Below are 9,158 nucleotides of genomic sequence, written 5' to 3' on the forward strand. Positions count from 1 at the left end.
GCAAGGTGGTAAATTTAGGATAACATTATGTATATTCAGATGAGGCAAATGAAGCACAGAATGTTTAAAACTCTTGGAGGAAAGAACAAAACTAACTGGCACTTCAACCCCTGCAGAAGGCCTGATATCAGTTGGGAAATAGTACCAGAGCTACCCAAGAAGCAAAGTCATCTAAACCTGATGATGTATTGTTTCTGCTTTTCCAGGACTGAATTAGCAGCTTCCATTGGGATCTTTAAATCGCTATCCCTTAAAATTAGATAATAAGGGTTTAGGGTGCAAGCTGGCACCTGGCATTTGTATCCATACTATGCAAAAGTCGGCATTCAAAGAATACACTAAAAACGTGAGATATTTGCACACTTGTTATTCAGCAAGCAATATCACAGAGTAAATATTCATGTAGAGCATCACTGTTAAGGCAGCACTGAAATTCTGCAAAAGAACATGGCATGCTCTTCCTTGTATAAGTTGCATGTCCGATATCAGCCAAAACCTACTAGGCAAATCAGTCATATGGCCCACCTGTATTCATCACCCATCTTGGAAAGGCACTGGACACCTTAAGATTTGACATTGTAAAAAAAATTAACAAACAGAAGCCTTAATTAAATAAAGCTGGGAGACAGAAGGAGGAGCTCTCGTGCCCTGTGATGATAGCAGAGTCCAACAAGAAGAGGAAAGGCTCTTCTTTTTAACTGGCAAGGACTCAGTCAGTGAAAAGCCATGGACTCTTTGTTTACTCTAGCCCTCCCAACTTCCCTTTCCTCTCTGTAAAAGAGTTCTCCTTCTCTTGCCATTTAGGGAACTTGCACGTGGTTCGCCATGGTTTTAGACTCCAAATTGCAATTCTCTGCTGATCTCAAATAAACCCATCTTTGCTGGAGAAATAGCTGGCAGTCTGTTTGTTTCCGGTCAACATTTTGGTGGCCTACATGAGGACCAGAGAAGATTCCTGATGGCTCCGGGGCTGGCGAGCAAACACATGCAGTACCCACGATGGAGCCCACTGTTACTCATTGCTTTTCATTCCAACCCTGGAGTTTGAAAGCACGTCTTTCTCCTGGATTCAAGCTCACACACTCTTTGTGATTGATGCTCTCCAGGCTTACTGAGTATCTATTTAAAGGTTTTGTCTTTCTGGTTAAGGCCTTATTCTGTATGCAAGTACTTGTTTGGCACTCCGGCCTGACTTTGAGAAGCTGAAGCTATTTCACTGAAGCTGGCTAGTCTTCAACCTATTCCCTTGGAACAGAGGCTGCTTCTCCTGGAGCTGGCTAGCCTTCAGCCCATTCCTGTGGGAACAGTGATTGTTTCTCTGAAATGGTGCCGGGTTTTTCAGTCTTTGGCCTATTTCTTTGGAAAAGCTATCTTCTGGAGATTGACTGTAAAAAAAAAGCCTTCAGCCTGGCTCCTCCAGGACAGAGCTGTCTCCTTGAGACTGGCTGGGATTGGGTTGCGAAATGTTTGAACTGAGTTGTTTGTGCTGTACGCTGTTTGAAAACTGTTCTTTAGATGAAAAACCTCTAGGAAATGGAATCCCAGTTATCTAAGTGTTTTAAGTGTGCCCCCCCCGCCACCAGGGACTACAGCCAATTTTATGTTTAAAAACTGTGGTCTTTCCCATATGCATTTCTAACTAAAAGGATTGACCTGACCCAAGGCAATTTAGAAATATCAATGGCCATTATGGGGAACTTCTGAAATCCCCAAACTTAATTTCCTTAAAACCAAATTAGATTACAATAGCTCAAAAGACTTCCAGAACTGAGTGGTATTCCCTATTTTGATTGGCATGTTGAGTGTTCCCAATGTTATCAGGAGTCTAAAATTGCCTCTCTGCAAAATAAGATGTTAAGATTAACTGCGGCAAACCAACAAGTAAAGAAAGACAAAGTGGCTCCTCCTCTGGCGCCATCTTGTCTCTCCTCCTGCACCATCTTCTTCCTTCCCTTCTGTGCTGCTTATGCCCTCGATTCCTCCATACTAATTCTCCCGCCAACCTTCTCCCTTTCTCTGAAACTCTTCCCACTGCTATTTCCTCTGAACTGGTTAGAACACATCATTTTAAAGACGAAGCCTTCTGAGGATCCAAAGGCTAAACCCTTAATTTCTTATACTCCCTGGAATAAAGCTGAACTGTGAGCCTGAGTCAAAGATTTTCCCAAAGTAACCAAAGATCCTCACAGACTTGCTGAAGAATGTTATACTGTCATCCAAACTTATCAACCTTGTTTCTCTGACTTACATCACCTAGTTCATATGCTTATCTGTAAAGGCCAGGCCTGGCATTGGATGAAAACCACTAATTGGGAAAATCCTGACTCTCAGATTACAACTCAGATTACAACTGGGAGTCCAGCTCACTAATTTATTATAATGATTAGGTTCCAGCCATCACTAGGTGACTTCATCAAGCACCTCCTAGAGCCTTTCCAAAGGCTGTTGATTAGAACAAAATTCAGGCTTGCACACAAAAATCTGAAGAACTGGTTCATGAATATTATAATCCACTTCAGATTGTATTTATAGAAAATTCTGGTCTTCCTTCAGGTGTTGATTCTACCCAGGTACGTTTTAACTCCACATTTATTAATGGGCTGTACTGGGACCTTTCCCTTCTAGTAAAAAGGACCAGGGAGTAATAGGAAACTATGTCCACTCCAGATTTACTTACTCTGGCAAACTTGTTCTCTTGTCCTCTAGATGACTCATTCACAAGGAGGACCGCAAAAATTCTTCAACTCCAGCAAAGGAAGGCTCCTAAGCGATAGCAAAATCCTCCTAGTTTCTGCTATTATTGCAAAAATCCAAGCCATTGGAAAAGAGATTGTTACAAATTTAAGCATTTTATGTGCCTTCACCCTTCTACCCAGCCTTTACAATGTCCTCCCAATTCTCACTGGCAGGGCTCTTCCTAACAATCCTCCCTCTTAATCAGCTTGGAGAAACATTTCTCCAAATTGGAGATGAATCTCTCCAGTCCTAATTGACACCAGGTAGGCTGAGACTTCTTAGAGAAGTATCATGCCAGAATTTCTTTCTCTAAAAAGGGAAGAAATAATTCTAAAATATTATAGTAGTCATCAAAGTAACCAACCAGGTGAATTAAATGACGCTTTGACAACTTTATTTGTTCCACCTCTGCTGATACCAGAGCAGATTCTGGAAACATCAATCATTTGTCCAAATTGAATCGGCTACCACTTTCCTTATGGGCAAAATCTCCAACTGATGTTGGCAAAAGTCACAGCACACCTCCCATCAGGATTCAAGTAGACACATAAAAACCTCTTCCCAGAATTAATCAATACCCTATAAGTAAAGAAGCCCTTCAAGTCATAAAGCCCACAATAGAAGATTACAGGCTCAAGGTCTCATTATCCCTTGGGCTAGCCCCTGTAACTCTCCCATTTTACTGGTGAGAAAACCTAAGGGCTGAGGATGGAGGTTTACCTAGGATCTCCAAGCAAATAAACAACGTTGCTATCCCTCAACACTGTTGTTTTTAACCCTCATACATTAAGAACATCCATTCCCACCAGAAATAAATTCTTTACTGTAATTGATTTATCTAGCACATTCTTTGGTATTCCAGTTGATGAAGGTAGCCAGTATCTTTTGCCTTTACTTGGGAAGAAAAACAATTCACCTGGACATTAATGCCTCAGAGTTATACTGAGAGTTCTTATTTCTTGCAAATCCTGAAGGCTGATCTGGATGACATAAAGTTCCCTAGAGGTTCTACTTTGTTGCAATATGTAGATGATTTGCTTCTTTGCTCTCCTCAAGCCTCTTCACAGGAATACAGTATCCATTTGTTAAAGCTTTTAGCCTTAAAGGGACATAGGGTCACAAAAGAAAAATTGCAGTTTGCCCAAGTCTAGGCTCGATATTTTGGGCATGTGATATCAGAACAAGGGATACACCTAAATCCAGGTAGACTTCATTGTGTCCTAAATTTCCCCAAATCTAAAACTAAGCACCAGCTGTGAGGTTTTCTCAGCCCAACTGGTTATCGCCAAAATTGGATTCCAAATTTCTCTCTTATAGCCAAACCACTATATGTTCTACTCAACAATAATAACCCCAACTCCTTACAGGAAGAATCAGAAAACAAAGCCTCTAAGGCTTTAAAGAAGAGTTTGATGAAGCCACCTGCCTTTGGGTGGTTATTATTATCAGATCTCCCTTTTCTTTTCTGCATACGAAAAGCAAGGGAATGCCGTTGCATTATTCAAGCAAAATCAACAGAGACCACCATCTATCCATGATGTGTTATAGCTAGCAACTGGACCCTGTGGCATGGGGATACCACACTTGTCTTACAGCCACTACAGCCACTGCTTTTTTGATGAAGGCCACCAATAAATCATTGTAGGATCCCCTTTAACCATTTTTTGTACCCAGTGCAGTAGAAGTTCGCCTGAATTCTCATCACACTGGACATTTCTCAGCCTCACCTCCTATGAAGTCCTTTTGTTACCTACATCTCACCTAACTCTTTTACATTGTAATAACCTTAACCTGGCTAATCTTCTCCACTCCATCAACAATGAAGTCCCTCACAATGGCTTAACACTGATGGATCACCTCCTGATTCCTCATAACAATCTACAGGAAATTTCACTGGGTAATGCTGACTTCTCATTGTTCACAATGATTCTTATTTAAAAGGTGACAATGGCAAATACTGTGCTGAGTACACTATTACAACCCCTTTTGATGTTATTGAGGCAGCATCTTTATGTATGGCTACTTCAGTCCAACTGGTTGAATGATACACCCTTACATGGGGATGTATTTTAGCCAAGGACAAAACTATCAATACTTATACTGATAGTAGAGATGCTTTGGGATTAGCTCATGATTTTGGAACGTTGTGGAAGCAATGTAGCCTCCTTGCTTCTGATGGAAATAAAATTTTAAATGGCCTCTATGTTCAGGAATTATTTAATGCAATATATTTATCTGCCACTTTAGCTATTATTAACATTCTGGTGCATTCTAAACTTGACTCTCTGGAAGCTAAAGGAAATCACCTTGCTGATATTTCTGCAAGGAATGCTGCCCTTAAAGCAACCAACAGCAGTCAAGCCTGTGTCATGGTCCAAAGGGATATTTTCCCAAATGATAATTCAGAAAAACTGGCTACAGAGGCCCAACAATTGGCCTCAGAAAAGGAAAAACAAGGTTAGAAATTCAAGAATTGCTGGTTTTATTTAAAAAGGGAAGCTCTATTTTGGACCAAATAAGAACCCAGTCCTACCGGAGACTCTAAAAGTCCCACACTTCACCACTGTACATACATTAAACCATTGATCTACTGACAAAAACAATAGCCTTCATGAATCAATATTGGTGGGGAAAGATTAACAAGGCCACAAAAAGTGCCTGCCTCACTAGTCCCACTTGTCCAAAGTACAACCCAGGGAAGCCTGTTTGTATTGCTCCCAGACATTTTTAAACTACCTAATGGACCATTCAAGGTCTGGCAAATGGATTTCATATAACTTTCTCCATTTCATAGATATAAATATGTTTTAGTCATAGTCTGTATGTTTTCACACTGGACTGAAGCCTTCCCTTACAGACAGGCTACTGCCTCTTCTGTGGCTAAAGTCCTTTTGAAAAGAATTATCCCTACCTGGGGAACTTCTCTCAAACTTCATAGTGATCAAGGAAGCCATTTACCTGGCCAGGCGCTTCGACAAATCTGTGCTGTTTGGCTAGTTTTACAACACTTTCACTGCACTCACCACCCTCAATCCTCTGGTTTAGTCAAACACACCAACAGCATTATTAAGACTCAATTGGCAAAATTTGTAAAGCCTCTCCGAATACCTTAGCCACAGGTATTGCCATGATCCTTCTAAATCTCACATCCACCCCTTTTGGAATTCATAAACTCTCACCCTTTGAGATAGTCACAGGATGCCAAACGCACTTGGCTACTGCTTCTTTTGACCCACAACTGATGAAAGGAGAGATACTCCAATATTACAAAGGCCTAATTCTTTTCACTAAAAATAACCATAATTTGGTAGAGCAATCTTTTCACAGTGTGCCCTTGGGAGATAAACACCTTAAACATCATACCTTGCAACCTGGAAATTTCATCTATTCGAAAAAAAATCCTCCAGAAGGACTCTATTCAACCTCACTGGAAAGGCCCCTATCAAGTACTGCTAACCAACCCTTGTGACACCAAACTCCAAGGAATAGAATCTTGGATACACATGATACACCTAAAGAAAGTGCAGAAAACTGAATGGACCTGCACATCATCTGGCGACCTGAAAGTAAAGGTTTTCCAGTACTAAAGCAGATGACATCTGATGAGATAGCTTTCCCAAGATATCTGGACCAGGCCTGTTGGAAGTTTGTCACCAAACCTTTGATGATGACATACACTTCAGATGATCTCCAATGTCTATGATCTTACTAACATATGAACTTTAGATAAAAAGTACCTGAGGGTTCTCCCTCCTATTCCTCCTTGTTTCATAGGTTTCCAATCTGTGCACTTGCCCTCTGACATGAGACACTACATCCAGGAAAGGTCCTTCCAGACACTGAAGAAAAAAATGTCTCTGAAACTAGAAAACCTGACTCTTGATCAGCAATGCTTTCAGAGAAAGATCTTGATCAAAAGGCAGAAATGTAAAAAAAATTAATAAACAGAAACCCCAATTAAACAGAATGGGGAGACCAGAAGGGGGAACTCTCATATTCTGCAACAATACTGGTGCCCACAAGAAGAAGAAAGACTCCTCTTCTTTCCTGTCGAGGACTCAGCCAATGAAAAGCCATGGACTCTCTGTTTACTACAGCCTTCCCAACTTCCTTTTTACCTCTATAAAAGTGTTCTTCACCTGCCTTGCAGGGACTTGCACAAGGCTCGCCATGGTTGCAGACCCTGAATTGCAATTTTCCACTGATCCCAAACAAACCCATCTTGGCTGGAGAAATATCTGGCAGTCTATTTTTTTCTGGTCAACAACATAAATGTCACTACTTCTCCAGGGACATTGGCAGATGATTTATGTACAGATGTCTCACAGTATCCGCAAGGGACTAGTTGCAGGACGCCCCACAGATAGCAAAACCTGTGGAGGCTCAAGTCCTTTATATAAAATGGTGTAGTACTTGCATATAACCTATGCACACCCTCCAGAATACTTTAAATCATCTCTAGATAACTTATAATACCTCATACAATGTAAGTGCTATGTAAATACTTGTACATACAATGTCAATGCTGTATATATAGTTGCCAGCATTTGGCAAATTTGAATTTTGCTTTTGGGAACTTCCTGAATTAATTTTTTAATAGTTTCAAGCTGCAGATGGTTGAATCCGCAGATGTTGAACCCGTGGAAACAGAGGACTGATTGTACTGACTCTGACAGTGACAGAGACTAAGTGCTTGCCAAATCAAAACAGCCTCCTTCCATGACATCTTTACCCGTTTACTCCATACTACTAAAATTTCAGAAATATAGAAATTTCAACCTATTTTTTACGAGTCCAACTAGGAGTTTTGTGAATAAACACTGACAAAAGATGCTACCAGTAGGCTACTCCTAAAGAATAAGAGAATTAAAAGGGATATACACTATACCTCTCCAACAATTGGTTAAAAATTAAATAATTCAGGTAGGAAATTTGATGATTTACAGATAAGTAACTTGACTAATTATTTTTACACTTCCAAGTCAGCAAAATTTTATTTAGCCAAAGCCAATAACCTGTGGCCATGCAAGTGGCAAGAACTGGGATGAAAGATAAGAAGGAAGCATGATATGTCACCCTTGATCTAGAAGAGTTTCTAATCTCATTTGGGAGATAACACTGAGACATATGAAAAAATTAGAAAACAAAAGAAGATAGTATGGACGCAAGTGCCAGATTGAGTGGTACAAGTAATTGACTATTTGACACTACCAGGCCCCATAAAATCATTTATCTATAGTTGATCTTTAAATTGTTCAAGCCAAAGATTTCTCCTTAAATAATCTAGCTAGATCTTTATTGGTTTCTCACATCGAATAAAGATGCTAAATTAACACTGTCCCCCAAATCATACTTGGAATAACTCATCAAAAGGCACTTTAAAACAATCAAACCAAAATTATACCAAGGAAGGAATTTGTATTACATATAAAACAATGTCAGATACATTAATGGAGAGAAGGCAGCGGCATAATCTAGTTACACCCAAGTCTCCAGAGGTCTATCACCATGTCAACAAAGCCTGGTTCCTATTTTCTTTGCCACTCAGAAAACATTTCTAAATCTTAACCATAAATAACTCTACTAGTTTGGTGTGATCAGTAATTGACACCTTTTTTTCCCCACTAATGAGTTGGAAACCAACTGAGGCCTAAACAAGGAGTAAGGCGGCTTTAGAGCTAAATGTCAGCATTATTACTGATGGAGCTATTGAAGAACTTGCCTTGGGTGTGTGTCAAAGGTGGAATTCTTAATGCTAAACCCCAGTAACAGACGCTGTGCGGTAAAACCCCAGTAACAGACGCTAGCCTCTCCCTGCAGGGAAATAGCTAGGCCTTGAAAGACTTAAGGCACAAAGTAGCTGAGGAAAATGAATGTTCTCTGCAGAGAGACTGAGATTAAAGAGAAAGGGAGAGAGTGCTGAGTTCTGCATGCCCAGTTCTCTCTCTTGAGTCTACCAATTGGATAATTAAGTCTTCTTCCTCTGAGAGAGGGATTCAATAAGGGAAAGCACAGAGGAGCCTAACTGATGTTCCTATACAGAGACATTCAGGACAAAAGAGATGTTTTAGATGTTTCCTGCTCTTCTGCACCCCTCGTAACATATACTTTCAAGCACACCTTATTCCATGAAAAGGTAATATTGATACAATATATAGGCAGTATGAGGAGTGCTAAAGAACTCAGGCTCTGGAATGAGACACAGGAAGATACGAGTTCCAGCTCTATGACTTACTAGCTGTATGACATGAGGCAAGTTAACCTCAGAGTTTCCATTTCCACATCTGTAAATAAGAGTACAATCATAATACCTAATCTATAGAGTTATTTTGTGAGGATTATATTAGTTAATCCATGTAACGTGCCTAGTAGACAGACATGTGATGAAATACTCAGCGATTTTAGCTTCAAAGACTAAAATG

The 9,158-nt window shown here is 40.2% G+C and overlaps 1 pseudogene; it reads left to right on the top strand.

The window, feature by feature from the left end:
- LOC114905882 overlaps nt 1-5,198 on the top strand; it is a 162,866-nt pseudogene extending 157,668 nt beyond the window's left edge.
- Nucleotides 5,199-9,158: the final 3,960 nt, after the last annotated feature.

Source organism: Monodon monoceros, unplaced genomic scaffold, assembly GCF_005190385.1.
Source record: "Monodon monoceros isolate NGI ecotype Baffin Bay Population unplaced genomic scaffold, NGI_Narwhal_1 Super_Scaffold_22, whole genome shotgun sequence".
NCBI classification, from domain to species: Eukaryota; Metazoa; Chordata; class Mammalia; order Artiodactyla; family Monodontidae; genus Monodon; species Monodon monoceros.